The 23,871-nt window shown below is 38.6% G+C and overlaps 1 protein-coding gene across 1 annotated transcript in view; it reads right to left on the minus strand.

Moving 5' to 3' along the window:
• The window catches only part of THSD7A (thrombospondin type 1 domain containing 7A), a 284,830-nt gene that overhangs the window by 218,783 nt on the left and 42,176 nt on the right, over nt 1-23,871 (minus strand). The window lies entirely within an intron of this gene.

Raw genomic sequence — 23,871 nt, forward strand, 5'->3', positions numbered from 1 at the left:
CAGATTTGTTTTAACATAGAAAATGAACTGTTAACATAAGACAATTTTCACTCTGTTTAGTGATTTAAATAAACATGCCTGGATAACTACTAAAATATTATTTTGAATAGAAAAAAGTAATTTAATTTATGCTTATAATTATTTTTAATATCATTTGAAATTTTAGCTGTCAATTACAATTGTAATGTAGGCTTATTCAAATATATCAACTTTTTCCAGTTCATACTTTAATGCAAGGTCTACATATATGAGTATATTAATTAAACACTTCTTAAGCATTAGAGGCTTCCCTGGTGGCTCAGACAGTAAAGTGTCTGTCTGCAATGCAGGAGACCTGGGTTTGATCCCTGGGTTGGGAAAATCCCCTGGAATAGGAAATGGCAGCCCACTCCAGTACCCTTGCCTGGAAAATCCCATGGACGGAGGAGCCTGGTAGGCTGCAGTCCATGGGGTCGCAAAGAGTCAGACACAACTGAGCGACTTCACTTTCACTTTCTTTAAGCATTAGAAGGGTGACAGAGGATGAGACGGTTGGATAGCATCATTGATTCAATGGACATGAGTTTGAGCAAACTCTGGGAGACAGTGAAGGACAGAGAAGCCTTGTGTTCTGCAGTTCATGGGGTCACAAAGAGTTCAGACTCAAGTGAGTGACTGAACAACAAGCATTAGAAATATAAATTTATTAGGCTATACTGCTGTAGAGATACCGTCTAAATAGATCTAGAATATTTGGTCACCAGTAAAGTATTTATGTTCAAATTCTTATCTAATGTTTCCTCCTTGAATTAGAAGGATGTTGAATTCTTTTTTTAATTAATTTTTTACTGAAGGATAATTGCTTTTCAGAATTTTGTTGTTTTCTGCCAAACCTCAACATGAATCAGTCACAGGTATACATATATCTCCTCCCTTTTGAACCTCCCTCCCATCTCCCTCTCCATCCCATCCCTCTAGGTTGATACAGAGCCCCTGTTTGAGTCTCCTGAGCCATACAGCAAATTCTCGTTGGCTATTTTACATATGGTAAGGTAAGTTTCCATGTTACTCTTTCCATACCTCTCACCCTCTCCTCCCCTCTCCCCATGTCCATAAGTCCATTCTTTATGTCTGTTTCTCATTGCTGCCCTGCAAATAAATTCTTCAGAACCATTTTTATAGATTCCATATATATGCATTAGAATATGATGTTTTTCTTTTTCTCTTTCTGACTCACTTGACTCTGTATAATATGTTCTAGGTTCATCCACCTTATCAGAACTGACTCAAGTGTTCCTTTTTATGGCTGAGTAATATTCCACTGTGTATATGTACCACAACTTCTTTATCCATCCATCTATTGATGGACATCTAGGTTCCTTCCATGTTCTAGCTATTGTAAATAGTGCTACAATGAACAATGGGATACATGTGTCTTTTTCAACCCTGGTCTCCTCAGGGTATATGCCTAGGAGTGGGATTGCTGGGTCATATGGTGGTTTTGGTTTTTCCAGTAGTCATGTATGGATGTGAGAGTTGGACTGTGAAGAAGGCTGAGCGCTGAAGAATGGATGCTTTTGAACTGTGGTGTTGGAGAAGACTCTTGAGAGTCCCTTGGACTGCAAGGAGATCCAACCAGTCCATTCTGAAGGAGATCAGCCCTGGGATTTCTTTGGAAGGAATGATGCTAAAACTGAAACTCTAGTACTTTGGCCACCTCTTGCAAAGAGTTGACTCATTGGAAAAGACTTTGATGCTGGGAGGGATTGGGGGCAGGAGAAGAAGGGGACCACAGAGGATGAGATGGCTGGATGGCATCATTGACTCGATAGACGTGAGTCTGAGTGTACTCCGGGAGTTGGTGATGGACAGGGAGGCCTGGCGTGCTGCAATTCATGGGGTCGCAAAGAGTTGGACACGACTGAGTGACTGAAATGAACTGAACTGAACTGATGTTGGTTTTAGTCCTACTTTTTTCAAGGAATCTCCATACCGTCTTCCACAGTGGCTGTATCAATTTACATTCCCACCAACAGTGCAAGAGTGTTCCCTTTTCTCCATACCCTCTCCAGCATTTATTGTTTGTAGACTGTTTGATAATGGCCATTCTGACCGGTGTGAGGTGATATCTCATTGTAGTTTTGATTTGCATTTCTCTAATAATGAGCAATGTTGAGCATCTTTTCATGTATTTGTTATCTGTATGTCTTCTTTGGAGAAATGTCTATTTAGGTCTTTTTCCCACTTTTTGAGCAGATTGTTTATTTTCCTGGTATTGAGTTGTATGAGCTGCTTGTATATTTTGGAAATTAATCCTTTGTCAGTTTTTTCATTTGCTATTATTTTCTCCCATTCTGAGGGTGGTCTTGTTACCTTGTTTATAGTTTTCTTTGGTGTGCAAAAGCTTTTAAGTTTAATCAGGTCCCACTTGTTTACTTTTGTTTTTATTTCCATTACTCTAGGAGATGGGTCATAGAGGATCTTGCTTTGATTTATGTCATTGAGTGTTCTGCCTATGTTTTCCTCTAAGAGTTTTATAGTTTCTGGTCTTACGTTTAGGTCTTTAATCCATTTTGAGTTTATTTTTGTGTATGGTGTTAGGAAGTGTTCTAATTTCATTCTTTTACATGTAGCTGTCCAGTTTTCCCAGCATCATTTATTGAAGAGGCTGTCTTTGCCCCATTATATATTCTTGACTCCTTTGTCAAAAATAAGGTACCCATAGGTGCATGGGTTTATTTCTGGGCTTTCTATCTTGTTCCATTGGTCTATATTTCTGTTTTGTGCCAGTACCATACTGTCTTGATGACTGTAGATTTGTAGTATAATCTGAAGTCAGGAAGGTTGATTCCTTCAGCTCCATTCTTCTTTCTTAAGACTGTTTTGGCTATTTGGGGTCTTTTGTGTTTCCATATGATTGTGAAATTTTTTGTTTTAGTTTTGTGAAAAATGCCATTGGTAATTTGATAGGGATTGCGTTGAATCTGTAGATTGCATTTGGTAGTATAGTCATTTTCACAGTATTGATTCTTCCTACCCAGGAACATGGAATATCTCTGCATCTGTTTATGTTACCTTTGATTTCTTTCATTAGTGTCTCATAATTTTCTGTGTACAGTTCTTTTGTCTCAATAAGTCAGTTTATTCCTAGAGATTTAATTTTTTTTGTTGCAATGGTGAATGGGATTGATTCCTTAATTTCTCTTTCTGATTCTTCTATGTTAGTATATAGAAATGCAAGTGATTTCTGTGTATTGATTTTATATCCTACAATTTTGCTAAATTCACTGATTAGCTCTAGTAATTTTCTGATACTATCTTTAGGGTTTTCTCTGTATGGTTTCATGTCATCTGCAAACAGTGAGAGCATTACTTCTTCTCTCCTGATCTGGATTCCTTTTATTTCTTTTTCTTCTCTGATTGTTGTAGCTAGGACTTCCAGAACTATGTTGAATAAGAGTGATGAAAGTGGACATCCTTGTCTTGTTCCTGATCTTAGTGGGAATGCTTTCAGTTTTTCACCACTGAGAATAATGTTTCCTGTAGGCTTATCATTTATGGCCTTTACTATGTTGAGGTAGGTTCGTTCTATGCCCTTTTTTGAAGAGTTTTATTCATAAATGGGTGCTGAATTTTGTCAAAGGCTTTTTCTGCATCTACTGATATTATCATATGGACTTTATCTTTCAATTTGTTGATATGATCTATCACATTGGTTTGCATACATTGAAGAATCCTTGCATTCCTGGAATAAACCAAACTTGATCATGGTGTATGAGCTTTTTGATGTGTTGTTGAATTCTGTTTGTTAAAATTTTGTTGAGGATTTTTGCATCTATGTTCATCAGTGACATTGGCCTGTAGTTTTCTTTCTTGTGTTGTTTTTGTCTGGCTTTGGTATCAGGGTGATGGTGGCCTTGTAGAATGAGTTTGGAAGTGTTCCTTCCTCTGCAATTTTTGAAAGCGTTTTAGAAGGATAATAGGCATTAGCTCATCTCTAAATGTTTGACAGAATTCTCCTGTGAAGCCATCTGGTCCTGGGCTTTTCTTTTTTGGGAGATTTTTGATCACAGCTTCCATTTCAGTGCCTGTAATTAGGTAATTCATAATTTCTATTTCTTCCTTGTTCATTCTTGGAAGATTGAACTTTTCTAAGAATCTGCCCATTTCTTCCAGGTTATCCATTTTATTGCCATATAGTTGTTCAGAACAGTCTCTTATAATCCTTTGTATTTCTGCATTGTCTGTTGTAACCTCTCCTTTTTCATTTCTAATTTTGTTGATTTTATTCTTTTCTCCTTTTTTCCTGATGAGCCTGGCTAAATATTAGTCAATTTTGCTTATCATCTCAAAGAACAAGCTTTTAGTTTTATTAATATTTAGTATTGTTTCTTTCATTTCTTTTTCATTTATTTCTGCTCAGATCTTTAGGATTTCTTTCCTTCTACTAATTATGGGATTTTTTTTTTGTTTTTCTTTTTCCAGTTGTTTTAGGTATAAAGTTAGGCTGTCTATTTGAAGCTTTTCTTGTTTCTTGAGGTAGGATTCTAGTGCTATAAATAAACTTCCCTCTTAGAACTGCTTTTGCTGCATTCCATAGGCTTTGAGTTGTCATGTTTTCATTATCATTTGTTTCTAGAAATTTTTTGATTTCCATTTTTATTTCTTTTGTAACCTGTTGGTTATTTAGAAATGTGTTGTTTAATCTCCATGTGTTTGTGTTTCTTACAGTTTTTTTCTTGTAATTGATATCTAATCTCATAGCATTGTGGTCAGAGAAGATGCATGATATGATTTCTATTTTCTTAAATTCACTGAGGTTTGATTTGTGACCCAAGATGTAGTCTATCCTGGAGAATGTTCCATGTGCTCGTGAGAAGATGTAGTCTTCTGCATTTGGGTGGGATGTCCTGAAGATATCAATAACATCCATCTCATCTAATGTATCATTTAAGACTTGTGTTTCCTTATTAGTTTTCTGTTTTGATGATCTGTCCATCGGTGTGAGTGGGGTGTTACAGTCTCCTACTATTATTGTGTTCCTGTCAGTTTCTCCTTTTATGGCTGTTAGTGTTTGTCTTATGTACTGAGGTGCTCCTATATTGAGTGCATATTATTTACAATTGTTATGTCTTCCTCTTGGATTGAGCCCTTGATTATTATGTAAATATGCACCTTATTTATTATGTAAATATAGCAATAGAATCTTACCTCAAGAAACAAGAAAAGCTTCAAATAGCCTAATTTTACACCTTATCTCTTGTAAACTTCTTTATTTTAAGGTCTATTTTGTCTGATATGAAGATTGCTACTCCCAGCTTTATTTTGCTTCCTATTTGCATGGAATATATTTTTCCATCCTCTCACTTTCAGTCTATATGTGTCTTGAGGTCTAAAGTGTGTTTCTTGTAGATAGCATATACATGGGTCATGTTTTTGTATCCATTCAGCCAGTCTGCATCTTTTGGTTGAAGCATTTAATCCATTTACATTTAAAGTAATTGTTGATATATATGTTCCCATTCCATTTTCTTAATTGTTTGGGGTTGATTTTGTAGATCCTTTTTCTTCTCTTGTATTTCTTGACTATGTAAGTCTATTTAACATTTGTTGTAAAGCTTGTTTGGTGCTACTGAGTTGTCTTAGCTTCCGCTTGTCTGAAAAGCTTTTGATTTCTCCATCAAGTTTGGATGAGATCTTTGCCGGGTACAGTAATCTTGGTTGTAGATTTTTCCCTTTCAGTAATTTAAATATATCCTGCCATTTCCATCTGGCCTGCAGAGTTTCTGCTGAAAGATCAGCTGTTAAGCTTATGGGGTTTCCCTTGTATTTTACTTGTTGTTTCTCCCTTGCTGCTTTTAATATTCTTTCTTTGTGTTTAGTCTTTTTTAGTTTGATTAGTATGTGTCTTGGCATGTTTCTCCTTGGATTTATCCTGTATGGGATTCTTTGTGCCTGTTGGACTTGATTGACTATTTCCTTTTCCATGTTGGGGAAATTTTCAACTATAATCTCTTCAAAAATTTTCTCATATCTTTTTTCTCTTCTTCTTCTAGGACCCCTATTATTCGAATGTTGATGCATTTGATATTATCCCAGAGGACAATCCTCATTTCTTTTCATTCTTTTTACTTTATTCTGCTCTTCAGAAGTTATTTCCACCATTTTATCTTCCAGATCACTGATTCATTCTTTTGCTTCAAATATTCTGCCACTGATTCCTTCTAGAGTATTTTAAATTTCAGTAATTGTGTTGTTTGTCTTCATGTTTATTCTTTAATTCTTCCAGGTCTGTGTTAATTGATTCTTGCATTTTCCCCTTTCTGTTTTCAAGGTTTTTGATCATCTTTACTATCATTATTCTGAATTCTTTTTCAGGTAGTTTTCCTATTTCCTCTTCATTTATTTGGGCCTGTGTTTCTAATTTGTTCCTTCATTTGTGTAGTATTTCTCTGCTTTTTCATTATTTCTTTTTAAACTTACTGTGTTTGAGGTCTGCTTTTCCAAGACTTCAAGGTTGAATTCTTTCTTCCTTTTGATTTCTGCCCCTAAGGTTGGTCCAGTGGTTTGTGTAAGTTTCTTATAGGGTGAGATTTGTGTTGAGCTTTTGTTTGTTTGCTTTTCCTCTGATGGGCAACACTGAGTGAGGTGGTAATCCTGTCTGATGATTGGGTTTGAATTTTTGTTTTATTTGTTGTTTAGATGAGGCATCTTGCACAGGGTACTATTGGTGGTTGGGTGACACTGGGTCTTGTGTTACAGTGGTTTCCTTTGTGTGAATTATCACTATTTGGTACCCTCTAGGATTAGTTCTCTGGTAGTCTAAGGTCTTGGAGTCAGTGTTCCCACTCCAAAGGCTCAGGGCTTGATCTCTATAAGAAGTGTGAAATCAATGTTTGCTCTTCTCCTGTGCTTGCACTCTGGGTCCACACCAAGGCAATGCATGAGCTGTTGAAGATGCACCTTTATTATTTTAGCAAACTGCGACCAGACACTAATCTGAGGAATTTTGGTGAGAGGCCTGCCTTGAGAGATGTGCCTACTATAAATGAAGTCCTAAGTTTCCCAAAGATTGATGAAGGCTCTCCATCCTGCAGTTGGAATCAATGTGAGAGTTCGACCATAAAGAAGGCTGAGCACTGAAGAACTGACACTTTCAAACTGTGGTGTCAGAGAAGACTCTCCCCCACCCTCCTTCCAGAAGAGATGTTGAATTCTTAATCCTAATGTCTACATACAAAGATGAAGATGATGTTAGAGAATGTCATCAACCTCGGGTTTATGCACTGTGAAGGATTTTCCTGGAATTATATTGCCCTGTGCTGATTCTTAGTTGAACTCTTGCACATTATCAATAACTAGCAGCTCATGTTTACAAGACAGAGGAGGCCTGTTGCCACAATAGAGCATCTGTTCCAATGGGAGAGTTCACTGATAATTCTGTCTCATCATTCAGGTGCTATATTTAACTATGATAATCAACCATAACGAGAGGCAGGTCCATTTTAATATAACAACTCACATTCAATCTTTTTAAATCTACTGGCATGTGTATGAAAATTGCATTCCTAGGAAACAATTAGAGCTTAAAATGTCAAAGTCAATTTGTCTGAGCTGGGAAGTCTTGGCAGAAGAATCATCTGAGAGTGTCAGTAAAATGGTCTTATGAGTCAGCTCTGTTGCTCCTTATAACAACAGAGAGGACCAGAATCCCATTTTTACTCATATGCCATGTATTGACTATTAATGATGCATTAGGTAACAACACTAACTTAAGAGCAAAACTTTCTCTGTGATGAACAACACAAGTTACTTCATGAGAATCAGGCAAAATAATGACCAAATGATGATCTTTACAATTCATTTCATATAAAACCCTCCATGTTTAATTTCCTCTTACATTTACAACACTTCATCAGATTGTTATCATATACATATATGCATATATGGGGCTTCCCAGGTGGTGCTCATGGTAAAGAATCTGCCAGCCAATGCTGGAGATGCAAGAGATGTGGGTTTGATCCCTGGGTTGGGAAGATCCCTGGAGGAGGAAATGGCAATCTGCTCCGGTATTCTTACTTGGAAAATTTCACGGACAGAAGAGCCTGGCAGGTGACAGTCCATAGGGTTGCAAAGAATTGGACATGAATGAGCAACTGAACACACACAAACACACATGTAATACTTACAAACTTTATATTCTATGTATAGGCAGAGAATTAACAATCCCTTTTAATCTTTTGTGGAGAATTTGACCATCAGTTAAATACCTCCTCTTACAGTTACCTGGTAACCTGATGAAAGTTGAAATATCAGCTATGTTACTAGATAATATTATTTATGATAGAATGATCAAGTTAATAAATTCAATTTGCTGTGGAGAAACTAAAACTACCTGGTAGGAAGCTACAGCTTTGTGCCTCCCTAAACTCTTGGAGTAGGATTTATTTTTACGGAGACTCTACAGGCTATTACAAATAGATCACTTCCAGAGATACCAGCGCCTGTAGGGTTGATACTTTTAAGGCAAGGCTGCTCTTTGACCTGCTGGATGTAGAATTATCCTTCTTCCCCCTGAAACATGTTGCATGAATTTCTAGAAGAATTCCCATTAGATGAGGAATGACTATGGCTACAATGATGACAAGCTCTATATCTTTCTAAGCAGACTAATACCAGATGGCAGTCTTGTGAGTCTTGTGTATCTGAAAGTCTTGACAGTATAAGATTAAAACTTAATTCATATTACCTCATGCATGAAAAATGCTGGACTGGATCACTCACAAGCTGGAATCGAGACTGCCAGGAGAAATATAAATAACCACAGATATGCAGATGACACCACCCTTATGGCAGAAAGAGAAGAACTAAAGTGCCTCTTCACAAAGGTGAGTGAAAGGGAAAGTAAAAAAGCTGGCTTAAAACTCAACATTCAATAAACTAAGATCATGGCATCTGGTCCCATCACTTCATGGCAAATAGATGGGGAAACAATGGAAACAGTGACAGACTTTATTTTTGGGGGCTCCACAATCACTGCAGATGGTGACTGCAGCCATGAAATTCAAAGCCACTTCCTCCTTGGAAGAAAAGCTATGACCAACCTAGACAGCATATTAAAAAGTAGAGACATTATTTTGCTGACAAAGGTCCATACAGTCAAAGCTATGGTTTTTCCAGTAGTCATGTATAGATGTGTGAGTTGGACCATAAAGAAGGCTGAGTGCTGAAGAACTGATGCTTTTGAACTATGATTTTGGACAAGACTCTTGAAAGTCCCTTGGAAATCCTAAAGGAAATCAGTCCTGAATATTGACTGGAGGGACTGATGCTGAGGCTGAAGCTCTAATACTCTGGCCACCTGATGAGAAGAGCTGACACTGGAAAAGACCCTGATGCTGGGAAAGACTGAAGGTGGGAGGAGAAAGAGATGACAGAGGATGAGATGGTTGGATGGCATCACTGACTCGATGGACATGAGGCTGAACAAGGACAGGGAATGTAGAAGGACAGGGAAGCCTGGCGTTCTGCAGTCCATGGTGTCCAAAGAGTCAGATAGAACTGAGAGACTGAACAACCAATAATCCTTTTGTGTGGGTACCATTATTATTTCTGTTTTATAGAGAAAGAGTTTCTGAAAGGTTGGGCAATGTGTTCAAGATCATATGGGAATTTGTAAGAAGGGAACCGAAATTTGAACTTGGATTTTCTAAAATCAGAGTCTATTTTCTTAGTCACTCTGCCCTTCTTCTCACAGTTTAAACTGATTGTAAATCTCTGTTAGAGCAAACTGCTGTAGCTGAGACCAATGCCAGGGTTACTGGCACATTGTGAATCCACTAGTTTCACTCTTTCACAGTCCCAGAATTTGTACCATCCTGCTGCTGCTAAGTCACTTCAGTCGTGTCCAACTCTGTGTGACCCCATAGGCGGGAGCCCACCAGGCTCCGCCGTCCCTGGGATTCTCCAGGCAAGAACAATGGAGTGGGTTGCCATTTCCTTCTCCAATGCATGAAAGTGAAAGGTGAAAGTGAAGTCGCTCAGTCGTATCCAACTCCTAGCGACCCCATGGACTGCAGCCCACCAGTCTTCTCCATCCATGGGATTTTCCAGGCAAGAGTACTGGAGTAGGGTGCCATAGCCTTCTCCTTGTACCACCCTGCTGCTGCTAAGTTGCTTCAGTCGTGTCCGACTCTGTGCGACCCCATAGATGGCAGGCCATCAGGCTCCACCATTCCTGGGATTCTCAAGGCAAGAACACTGGAGTGGGTTGCCATTTCCTTCTCCAATGCATGAAAGTGAAAAGTGAAAGTGAAGTCGCTCAGTCGTGTCCGATTCTTAGCGACCCCATGGACTGCAGTCTACCAGGCTCCTCCACCCACGGGATTTTCCAGGCAAGAGTACTGGAGTGGGGTGCCATTGCCTTCTCCTTGTACCATCCTAGCACTTTGAAAATGTGCTACTTGTTTTAAGGAGGACTTAGTAATTAGGGAAAAGTCAAACCACATGAATTTTCCTGATCCATGTTAACAACTTTTAATGCAAGTCCTAAATAGAAATTGGCAGCATAAGCATGAGAATAGTATTAAGTAATATATGATTATATAGTTTGTAACATATGAGACATGTAACATAGCTATTTATCTATTTATACTTTATTTTTCCTTTAATTTTCTAATACCATTATTTCAGTAAATGTGAAATCAAGTAACTCTACATACTGGACTTCAGGAGTACAAAGATGAGATTATAGTAATTAAACTGGAATCATACAATTCTGCTTGGGGAGGCACAGAAGGATATATGAAGTAGTACATTATTATTTCAGAACAAGTGAAGGTAATTAATGGAAACATGAAAAACCATCTTGTGTTTGTTGGTGTGTGGGGAAAATACAGCTTTTTTTCTTTGGCCTCATTGTAAGGAGGCTTTGTTGAGCAGTGAAAAAAGAGTGGAATTGAAGCCTAGGTCAGATTAAGGGCAGTTAAGTAGATCCAGAAAAGCATTTTCTGTGGATGAGAGAACCATTCAAAGTTTTGGAGCATAAAGGACATGATATTTGCATTTCATGTAAATTCCAGTGGCAGAGTGGAGGTTGGAATAATAGGGTAAAAGATTAGAAACAGAGAGACTATGATGATGATTACATCACTGATATTTATAGTATACACAGACTGAGTGCTTTCTGTGTGCTAGACGCTGGTCAAACTGAGGGAGGTATGACTGTGAACGGGAGATTGATCTTCATTGAATCCCTACTGTGAGCCACATACTATATTGTTTTACCGAAAATATCTCTATCTCATGAAATCCTTAAAACTATTCTGTAAGATGAAGCTCTATCTCTCTTTTATTTTAAGATGCATGCTATGTTGCTTCAGTCATGTCCGACTCTTTGCTATCCTATGGACTGTAGCCTGCCAGGCTCCTCTATCCATGGAATTTTAGGTAAGAATACTTCAGTGGGTTGCTGTTTCCTACTACAGAGGATCTTCCTGACCCAGGCATTGAACCCATGTCTCTTACATTTCCTCCATTGGCAGGCGGGTTCTCTGTTGCCACAAAAATGGAATCCAAATGTCTCATGAAAGTCTGGATAAAGTAGCAGAAATGGAATTCTAACCAGATATTTCTGCTTATAATAAAGGCATATGAAAGTGTGAACAAAAGGAACGACAGGAGAAATGAAAAGGAGTCAGAAACTATCAAAAGGAGAGTTAGAAACCATATAAACTGATGGACAGCTGAAGGTGTTAAAAGAGAGGGAGAAGTCACTAAATAACTTGGAGGTTTCTAGCTTTGGCGATCTGGGGAGCACCACTAAGATGCTTTGAAATGGAGAACACGGAGTGAAAAAGCAATTTTCTGGCAGTTGATAATTGAGTTTAACATTAGTATCTTAATTTGAGATGGACATATTTCATACGTATCCAACATGCAGAAATTTCCAGTAGACTGATCCAAAATTAAGGATCACAGTTTAAAGTTCTGGATGACTTGTATACATATAACAATCATGAGCATATCAGAGTTCACAGCCAAGGCCACAGGGCTGTTCACACACTGGGGTTCATTTGGTTGTTCAGTCGCTAAGTCATCTCTGACATTTTGTGACCCTATGGACTGCAGCATGCTCGGCTTCTCTGTCTTCCACTATCTCCTGGAGTTTGCTCAAATTCAGGTCCATTGAGTACATGATACTATCGAAACATCTCATCCTCTGTTGCCCTCCTTCTCCTTTTGCCTTCAGTCCTTCCCATCATCAGGGTCTTTTCCAATGAGTTGGCTCTTCATATCAGGTGGCCAAAGTACTGGAACCTCAGCTTCATCAACAGTCCTTTTAACAGTCAGGGTTGATTTCCTTTAGGATTGACTGGTTTGATCTGCAGTCCCAGGGACTCTTAAGAGTCTTCTCCAGCATCACAATTTGAAAGCATCAGTTCTTTGGCACTCAGCCTCCTTTATGGTCTAACTCACATCCATACATGACCACGGGCAAAACCATGGCTTTCACTCTGCAGATCTTTGTCAGCACAGAGATATCTCTGCTTTTTAATACACTGTCCAGGTTTGTCATAGCTTTCCTTCCAAGGAGCAATCATCTTTTAATTTCATGGCTGCAGTCACCATCCACAGTGATTTTGGAGCACAGGAAAATAAAATCTGGGGCTCATTTTAGGCCTAAATAATTCACACATGATCTTACAGTGGACCTTGATAGGTCTGTGAGCACTGTGGTGCTTATTAATTTCATTTTGCAATTGCTAGTAAGACTAAATAGAGTCACCAAATTGACACTTACTAAATTGTTCAGCTACCATCGTTTACCATTCTCTCCTTTGTTCTGGTCATGCAAAAGATGACATGAGAGAGCTTAGGGGAACCACATATTTTGGTTCATTATGGTTGTCGTGCGAACATACACCTCCGGGAATCAAAGACAAAGGCTATGCCTCTGTAGAGTAGCATGGTAGAAGATATGAATGTAGAAACTATGAAAGTTTCCTTTTTGTTTATGTGGTATATTCAGGATAGCCCTGATGGCTAAGGCTGAACAAAACAAAAGTTTGGTTTTGAGACAAAAACAGGTATTGCTTAATCACCTTGTAGCACATAGAGAAGAATCAGATTGAAAAAAAGAAAAAGTTGAGAAGGCAAAGTTTAATTTTTGCCTTTAAAGAGACTTCATTAAAAAATGAAAGAGCACAGATATTTCTGACAGTTACTTTTAAACTTGATCATCCAGTATATTTAACACTTTTTATTTCAGGGCAAGGTTAAAATGGATAAACTGTAGGCCACTTTTTATTTCATTTTTGATATTTCAAATTGTACTACACAAAATAAAATGCAATTTCAAATATTTTGTATGAAAATTATTTCTGTAGCCCATTTAATAATCATAATATCTGTCAAAATATGCCTTCTTTCTGAAGGTAGCCTAATTAACCTCCAAAAATACTATGATCATTCTTTAGGTTCTTCAAAAGAAACTTTCCACATCTTTCATTTTTTTCAAGACCAAGTCCAAACTTCCATTTCTCGTAATCAAAGCTCTCTATAATCTGTCACTAGCCCACAACACTCTGGTCATCACTTAAGCAAAATTAATGTTCAGTCTTCCTCCCTGGTATCCTGCAATTCTGCTCAGTCTCCTTACTGTCTCCATATAACACTAGCCCGCTTCTATCTACCCACTTTTGCCTACACCACTTGTCGTTTGGAGTCTCATCTGTCTTCTGTATCTCTCTGTATCTTCTGTGTCTCTCAGAACCTAGGTGTTATAGCCCACACTCAAGAAAAGTCTTGAAATGTGGCCTGAAACATCCCTCCGCAAGTAGCACCATGTGACAATTTTTCCTTCTCACAGGAAAAATATGAAATAACAGAATGAAAACAAAATGTCATAAGCTATAAGCAAGAAATGTGTGTCCCTTAAAAACAGGTAGGCTGAACATCTGCACTGAGGTGGTGAAAATGTGACATCTGTAAATCCCCTATTTAAAGTTTCTTTGCTTAGAATCTGGTGGCTCAGAGGTTAAAGCGTCTGCCTGCAATGCAGGAGACCTGGGTTCGATCCCTGGGTCGGGAAGGTCCCCTGGAGAAGGAAATGGCAACCCACTCCAGTATTCTTGCCTGGAGAATCCCATGGATGCAGGAGCCTGGTGGGCTACAGTCCACGGGGTCGCAAAGAGTCAGACACGACTGAGCGACTTCACTTTCTTGCTTAGAATCACTTGTTTAATCCTTTCTCTCTCACCTCTCCTCTTGATCAATCAATAGATAGATAGGTATCAATATATGAAAAAAATCTTTTTTTGTTCCTAACAAGGCAAAAAAGAAAATGAGATCATAGTAGTTATGTTTGGAAATCACCCTAGACATACTGTTTCTAATCCAGGGACAGTAATAAAATGGATCAGAATAGTTTTTCATTGTCTTACTGAAGTCTAACACCTGCAGTTAGGGGCTCTGGAGGCAGAAGTTATTCCTGAAGGTTTCATATAATCTAGAATTTTGGTATTAAAGGTGGTCTGCAGACAAATACCTTGACAAGTAACTGAAAGCTTGTTAGACATGCAGGATCTTAAATTCTCAGACTTCACTACTGAGTCAGAATCAGTATTGTAACTACATTCCAAAGTGATCCATAAGCATGCTGGAGTTTGAGAACACTGATCTACAGCTAACTCTCTCAGCTATCCCTAAAATAGAATCATTCACTATTTACAGTCAGCAAAGGAATCTTTAACAGTATAGCCTTTCTTCCTACAGAAAACAGAAACTGAGTAGATGACACAAAATGGGATTTATTATCAAATATTAGGTTGTTTAAAAGGCATGTTTTCATCCTGCAAAGATGCAAATAAATTCAGTAACATTATTAATGTTACAGGAGAATTTTCTATATAAAGGGTAATGCCATAAATCTTTTCATAATATTAATAAGCATCTCCAAGTTCTGTAAAGAGAACAAGCACAATTTCATGTTCAGAGTAGATTAAAAAATTCATTTTGTTGGTAAAAAGCAAAATACATTTGTAGCTTGTATACTCTCTTAGGCATCATGGTCCCATGTTTTATTGGATGACATAAATTGTTCTGTTAATGAAAGTGGGTGTCCTTATCCTGACCTGCAAAATACAAGGTTATGCACAATGTTCAACAGCAGCTCTATTTACAATAGTCAAGACATACTGCTAAGTCACTTCAGTCGTGTCTGACTCTGTGTGAACCCATAGACGGCAGCCCACCAAGCTCCACCATCCCTGGGATTCTCCAGGCAAGAACACTGGAGTGGGTTGCCATTTCCTTCTCCAATGCATGAAAGTGAAAAGTGAGAGTGAAGTCACTCAGTCGTGTCTGACTCTTTGCAACCCCATGGACTGCAGCCTACCAGGCTCCTCCGCCCATGGGATTTTCCAGGCAAGAGTACTGGAGTGGGGTGCCATTGCCTTCTAGGAGCAATCTAAATGTCCACTGACAGGTGAATGGATAAAGAGGATGTGGTATACACACACACACACACACACACACACACAAAAGAGTATTAGTCAACCATAAAAGTAATAGTTAATGCCATTTGCAGCAACATGAATGGCCCTAGAGATTATCATACTAAGTCAGACACAGAAAGACAAATATCATATGATATCACTTAAATGTGAAATGTAAAAAAAAAAAAATGAATTTATTTACAAGACAGGAACAGATTCAGACTTCAAGAACAAACTTATGTTTACCAAAGGGGACAGCAGGGAGTGGGGTGAGAGAGAAACTAGGAGTTTGGGATTAACATATACACACAATTATATATAAAATAGATAATCAGCACTGTCTTACTGTATAGAGTATCGAACTATATTATCTTCTAATAACCTTTAATGTAAAAGAATCTGAAAAATTATATATGTGTGTGTATATATATGTGTATATATGTGTATATATGTGTATATATATAAACTGAATCACTTTTACGTACACCTGAAACCACATTGTAAATTAACTATACTTCAATTTTTAAAAAATGATAAAGAAAATATAAGAGTGTGGAACTTAAAACATATACAGAGTATTACTATAACTCTACTGACTATTTGAGAAAAAAAAGTACACACTTTTGGAGGCAGATGTATTATTCACATATACAAGATAGCCATCAACCAACTGACAGTTATGTCTGCAGTTCCATTTCTTATGCTTACACACAAATGATTTAATTTTAAAATCATATTCAGAGATTAATATAAGAATATAGTACTCAAATATGTGTTTATTTTCCCTACTGATCCTCTGTTTCCTTTTTTCAACTGAATAAATGAGTTGACTGATAGGACTGCCTAGTTTTCTGAGTCTCCAGTTTGTATCAAGATAGAAGTTGATGAATGCTGTATTCACAGTCGAGACCCAAGTCATTCTAAACTGCCACTCTTGGGTTGCATGACTCTGATCAGGTGACTCTTCTACCACATAACTTTTCAATATGATGAAATTACATTTTCTGAAAAGACCTCTAAAGTCCCTTTCTTCAATAAAAACTGTAAGTCTTCATAATCTAACCAATCTAAATTCTTATTGGCTTGCATTTTCATATTGAATTTTTAAAAAGAATACCTTTCCCACCTCTAACTATGTTCAAATGGTATTTCCTTTTTTCTCACAATGATACAGTATTAATATAAGGACATTTATCACATTTATAAACATATGGAAACAACATAAATGGCTATAAATAATGGGAAGGTTAAATACATAAATTATGGCTGCACTCATAACACAGAGAACATTATTCAAGACCCTATCTGTAAGACTGTATTATTTCTGACTTGAATTTTTCAGAACTGGGAACTGGAAAAAAATAGTAAAAAATCAGAGCACACATATATATTCAGAAAATATTTCTTAATTATGCTCTAAAATGGTTTTCAAGTCATTTATTTTAAATGTTACAATCATAAATTGAGAATCTAGAATTTAAAAAATACTTTTCCCGCCTTTAATTATGTTCAAATAGCATTCCTTTTCTAAGCACAAACTTCGATTTCCTCTAATCATACACATATTTACCCATTTGAATGAACAGTTTGCATATTTTCTAATTTCATTCTCTAAGTGTGCCCTTTCCTTCACAGAATTCAGTGAGTTAGAAGCAATAATTCTTATGGAAGCAAAATGCATGCACAGTCAAATTACTTTCCTTATAAAGGCAGGGGTCTTTCCCCTTGCTTCGATATTTGAAAACCTTTTGTTGAGCTGCTGGGAATGCTGCCAAATGGTGTCACCTGCCAGCTGGAGGGATCATATGCTCCCTATTAGAGCCGAGGGCCATGCTGCTGGTCAGCAGCTGAATGTGGGACTACCAGCACTGCATGTACTGAGTAGTGGGCTAAACTGCTACAGCAATGAGGCCTCCCTGGAAGGGCCAGTACATACATTTTCTATCCTTTCAAACAGCGAATGCTTGTGCGCAGCTGCTTCCTTATCACCCACGCTGTTCCAACAGGAGAACCACAGTGGAGTTTCATGGCACAATCCCAAAGCCGCCCCCAGTGTAAAGTCTGTGGATAGCTTTCTGAGCTGGGGTGAGAACTACCTACCAGCCTTCTCAAATGGTGTTACCTGGCATGACTGATTTGGGCAATTCCTTTCATTAAAGAGCCCTTTTCAGCATTAGGGAATGTTTGCCTCTTTTTTCAAAACTCAGACTAAAGGAAAAGAGAAGGGAAACCTAACCACAGAAATATTTTAGCTATTATTTTGAATTCTGCATCTAAATTCTAATGTGTGTGTGTGGCAGAGGAGGGGGTGTGCAGCATCAATAAGCAATTCTTGGATACTCGCTGGATGTTCAGGAGGTCAACTTACTTCTGACAGTATCTACCCAGAGACAGTGTCAGATTTCAAAGGCGACAGGTTCAGTCCTACAAGACTGTCCCCACCGTCTCACTTCAGATGCCAGGTTGCTTCCTGTACTGACTGACTGTAGCCACAAATTTCCAAGACTCTGCTTCTCGAGTTTGAATAATTTGCTAGAACAGCTTGCAGAACCCAGAGTTAAAAACATTTTCCTTGCCAGAATAGTGGTTTTAATAAAAGGATATAACTCAGGAAGAGAGAGACAGAGGAGACGCACAGGACAAGGTATGGAGGGGGGTGGAGCTTCCGGGCTCTCTCCAGGCCTGTCATTCCATCTGCACCTGCACTTCTTCACCAGTCTGGAAACACTCCAAACCCATCTTTCTGGGGGTTTTTAAGGAAGCAAGACTGGCTAAATCATTAGCCACTGGCAACTGCTTCAACCTCAAGCCCCTCTCCTCTGCTGGAAGGTGGAGAGGGGGAAGATGGGATTCAAAGTTCCAACCCTTCCATCACAAGCTGGCTCCACCGACAACTAGCCCCTACCCTTCAGTGCTTTTCAAAAATCACCTATTGATATAACAAAGACACTTTTATCACTATCTACACTGAAGAATTTCTATGGTTTGGGGAACTCTGAGCCAGATGGCATCTGGTCCAATCACTTCATAGGAAATAGATGGGGAAACAGTGGAAACAGTGGCAGACTTTATTTTTTGGGCTACAAAATCACTGTAGATGGTGATTGCAGCCATGAAATTAAAAGACGCTTACTCCTTGGAAGGAAAGTTGTGACCAACCTAGATAGCATATTCAAAAGCAGAGACATTACTTTGTCAACAAAGGTCCATCTAGTTAAGCTATGCTTTTCCAGTAGTCGAGTATGGATGTGAGAGTTGGACTGTGAAGAAAGCTGAGCGCTGAAGAATGGATGCTTTTGAACTGCGGTGTTGGAGAAGACTCTTGAGAGTCCCTTGGACTGCAAGGAGATCCAACCAGTCCATTCTGAAGGAGATCAGTCCTGGGTGTTCTTTGGAAGGAATGATGCTAAAGCTGAAACTCCAGTACTTTGGCCACCTGATGCGAAGAGTTGACTCCTTGGAAAAGACTCTGATGCTGGGAGGGATTGGGGGCAGGAGGAGAAGGGGACGATAGAGGATGAGATGGCTGGATGGCATCACTGACTCGATGGACATGAGTCTGAGTGAACTCCGGGAGTTGGTGATGGACAGGGAGGCCTGGCGTGCTGCGATTCATGGGGTCGCAAAGAGTCGGACACGATTGAGCCAGAAACTATGGATGATGAAGACCAAATATACTTGAGAAATATATTCTGTCATCTGAATAACCAAATATATATTCTTTTATAAATCACAAGAACATATCAATTATTTAAAAGGAGACTTACTAAGTATCAAATCAAACACTGACTAACTGTCATAACTTTTATAACATATGAAAGAGAGTGAGAAAATTAATCTAATATATCTCAGGTAAGGAATAGAAGTTAAAGGCAAGAAAGCTTTGGGGCAGTAATAATGATTGGAAATTCTTTTCTATATAGACACTGGATTAATTAACATTTGCTTGACCTGGTCAACACCCCAGTGCCTGGACAATCCAAAGTTCCTAGTGACTATTTAAAGTAGTATAGAACATGATGATGGAATCTAATTCATAAAACTATAAGAAAAATAATGCAGTTATTCTAAAATAATATCACTTTCCTGCTTTTGATGACCATTTATTTGATATGTCTCTGGTCTTTTTCTATTTTCTCTGAACTTTCATTCTCTTAGGTGAGCATCCATAACCAAGTTCAACTAAAATAACTATGGACCTATTTCTATCTACCTCAAATATAAGAGCTCTCAAACAGAGCTCACCATCTTCCCCTCTAACTGGCTCGCTGTGTTGTCTTCTCCAAGCCTCCTCATTCTTCACTGTCCACTCTCTCTTATGCTAATTAGCAACAAGCTAACACAAATCCTTATACAGGACATCTTTTCAGATCATCCTTTGATCTCCATTTCCATTCTTATCATTCTGAGGCAAGTATTCCATGCCCCATGACAGGAGTAATAGGCTAAACCACCATTTTTCTTTAATCTGCCCCTGTATCCAGAGTCCTGTACTCCCCTGTCAGAATGACCTGATACATTTTTATTCATTCAATTTATCATCTGCTCAAAAGCATGCAATGGCTGCCTTGGAGTCCAGTTGCTCCTTTCTCCTGACTGTTAAGTTTTCCATGCGATCCCCAGTCTCACGAATGTGGAAACACAGAACACCAACTGCACTCTTGCACTGCTTTTCAGCCTCTGGTTCTCTCTGGCTAGTTTATTGCTTCAAAGACCTGCTCAAGCTTATGACATTCTTATTCAATACTGAATTTAAGAGTGGGGAATTTAAAATATCAATTTAGATTAGCAAATGACATACCCAGATTCGAGGAACCTTGCTTTAAATAGCCACTCTGACAAAGTGGCAAAGCTGGTCTCTAAGAATCACCAGGATCAACAAAGAGTGGTAAACTGGTTCAGATCAGGTAAAGCTTAAATGGGGGCAGAAATTCTGCCTCCTGAGAGGGACATTTCCTAAATATTATTGCTACTTATTTAGAAAGAGCTGCCTGAAAGGAGACCAAGTATGGCAGTGCTGAAGCAGGCTCTAGCAGAACATTCATGAGGACAGGGTGGTGTGGCCTTAGGAAGGGGGGCCAAAGGGACTTTAGTGAAAGGGAATCCTAGGTTCTCACTTCCAGCTTATGCAGAGAAGCTTATTAGTTTTTTTTTTATATCAAGGGTTAAAGTTTGTGTGTGTTCAGTTGTTCAGTTGTGTCAGACTCTTTGCGACCCCATGGATTTGTAGGGGTCTCTTCTGTCTATGGGGATTCTCCAGGCAAGAATACTGGAGTGGGTTGCCATGCCCTCCTCCAGGGGATCTTCCCAACCCAGGGATCGAACCCAGTTCTCCTACATTTCAGGTGGATTCTTTACCATCTGAGCTACGATGGAAGCCCAAGAGGCTGGTGTGGGTAGCCTATCCCTTCTCCAGGGAATCTTTCTGATTCAGGGATCGAACCAGGGTCTCCTGCATTGCAGGTGGATTCTTTACCAGCTGAGCTACCCAGGAAGCCCATAGTTTCTGAATGTGTGATGCTATTTTCTCCCCTACTGGACTTTATTCTTTCTCAAATACTGTAATGTTATCTTATTTATTCATTTGTTTATTTATGTCTCAGTATTGGGCAAGAAATAGATAACTATACTCAATTAATAAACAATATGATGGAGACAACCCAGCATGATAAAAATCACTGTCAACATAGCATACAAGTAGTAAAGGGTGTTCTATATGTGATAAAACTGGAGAAGGGACTTTTAATCAGAAGATATAAAAACTTCTTGAGACACAGTTACTTTATAATAAAATCTCACAACCACTACTCAAAAACTCTTTAATAAACTCTTGAAATGTGCACTCTGTGGAATGAAAAACAGTTTGCCTAGTTATTTCTACACTGAGAAAAATGGGAAAGCTAAATCTTTTAAAAGAATATAATTCTATTTGCCTTTCCATAATGCATTCTTCACAAGACTCAGGGAAGAAATCAAGACATTCAGAAACAGGACTTCAAAATCAACATCTTTAGATAAAATGAAATAAAAGTGAAAAATGAAAAGTCACTCTGACTATATGGGGATTCCTGCTAGAGTATTTGTTAAACTTAATGGAAAAGTACCTGTTATTGACTATATTTTCATTGCATCACTTCTTCACATATTGCAAAAGATGTACTCATAATCTCAAAGTTATTTCTCTTTAATGCTAGAAAGTTCTTTTGTTGAATTACAGAGTTACATGGACGAGGATGTTTAAGGAAGATTAAGAAAAGAAAGAGGGTAGAGTCTCTGTTTATATACCTATTTGCATATTATGACATACAGGGCTTTGAGTTATAAATGGAAATCTGATCGGGACAACAATAACTTGCATATATTTGTCAAAACTACCAGAATTTGGAAAGATTTTTTTTTTAAGTCAAAATACAGTTTTGTTTTACTGCAACTCAAGTGTTAGGGAAGATCTATCTAAAACAACATCTAATGAGCAATAAAAAGAAATGAATCCAATTTTTATTTTATAGGATGAAGGAAACAATTTAAATATATGCAGATGGCACTTTTAAATATATAGATTTTAATTTTAGCAGGGTGAGTTGACTACAATATGTTATTTTATCACACATATATTCTGTGATAACTAATTACTAAGACTATTCTTTAGAATAAAGCAATTCTAACATAAATGTATAACTGTGTACTCAGGCAGGGGAGATCTATTATATTACTTCTGAAAATAATTACTGTATATTAAATGTTTACACAGTAATAAATATTAATGATCAATTTCATTAATATTAATAATAACCATAACATCGATTTAATGGTTTGCTAGGCATTGAGTCTCCTTATTAGTTCAGAAAAGCTACTATACAGACTGTATTTTTAATCAAACATAATACATGGGTAGATTTAATAATATTATAACATTATTTACTGAGCTTTACACTTCCTGAATCAAAGCAATATATAAAAACACAGGAGGGTGATGAAGGTGATAGGATAATCCAGAATGCAGTGCTACAATTAGCCATAAGCATCATAAAAATACCATAAGGCATTTTTTTTCTTTGACAGGAACCCAAGATAATACGCCCCCAACTAACTCTTCCATTTATAGATAAGGTAACTGCAACCCTGAAATTTTAAACAATTTTTCAAATACATAGAGTTGCCGCCATTGGCTTTCTAGTTCTGTTAAATGCTGCTATCAGCGTTTCTACTGGGAAGCCCAAAAGCTTCATGCTAGCTCTCCAGCCCCAAGCTCTCACATCTGAATTGCCTAAGGGAAAGGTAGCACACTCTTGCTGCTGGGGTTCCATGCCCCTCCAGCACCCAAGATGACCCCATGCAGTCTTCCCCCATCATAGCATGGTCTTCATGGAGTCTGCAGGAGGCAGCCTCTGCCATAATCATCTCAGAGTGCATGCCCACACTGCAGGCTCCCAGGGCACAGCCCCGAGTCATCAATCAACCCGGTCTAACTAGATTCCCAAACCACAGGTGAAGGAGAAAACAGACACAGCTGGACTCCGTCTTAGGCCAGGCTGTGAACATTAGGCTACACACATGGTTACCCTCCCAATGGACTCTGAACTTTGTGCCCAGTGTCTATAGAAGTGGCATACCAATGGGAAACCAGACCCCCCAGATAAAAGAGCCTCCGGACTTGTACTTGGACTCTCCATTGCCTAAAAGAATAGGCTAATTATCTCTGTAACAGAACAAAGCCGTAAATTCCATTATGCTTATCGGGATATGACCACAGTCCTATTGATAAATGTCCACTGTTTATCTAATCTTGTGACACATGAATCATGGGTTAACTTTGATCGTATCTCTCTTTTACCTTGTCCAGACTAGTTTCAAGGAATTTGAGGAGGTGGGCTTGAGCAAGTACACCCTATATAAGGTTTTCACAAAAACTGGTCAGGGTCCTTGGCTAAGAGGAGACTCTGCCTTGGGCCCGCCGGTGTAATACACTGCACTCCACTACCTGCATTGTCCTCCTGAGTGAGTTTGTTTCCCGGAATGCGTGGCTACAACATTTGGTACACTGGCTGGGAAACTCCTCATTTTGAGGAGACAAGTCCCATTTGGGACTACTCCGAGGCCTTGCAGCTTGAATCTTCTAGTGGGGGAAGGCGCCTCACCCTTCTGGATGGATTCTGCTTCTCAACGCCTGGACCTTTCACATTAGCAGGAAGTGGACGGCAGCAGGGGAACTGAGCTCTCAGGTGAGGAGGAACCCACCCGGCAGGGGGGAAGAGAGGGGACCTGATCAACCCCCTGGGAGGGACTACAAGGGGCACCGACCCGCAGGAGCCTGGAATAGGCAGGCAGCAGTGATTGCTTGGTACACAGGTCGACGAGCATGCTAGGGCTTAGGAAGGGAATTTGTGAAGGTCAT

This window comes from Budorcas taxicolor, chromosome 4 (genome assembly GCF_023091745.1).
Source record: "Budorcas taxicolor isolate Tak-1 chromosome 4, Takin1.1, whole genome shotgun sequence".
Taxonomy (NCBI): Eukaryota; Metazoa; Chordata; class Mammalia; order Artiodactyla; family Bovidae; genus Budorcas; species Budorcas taxicolor.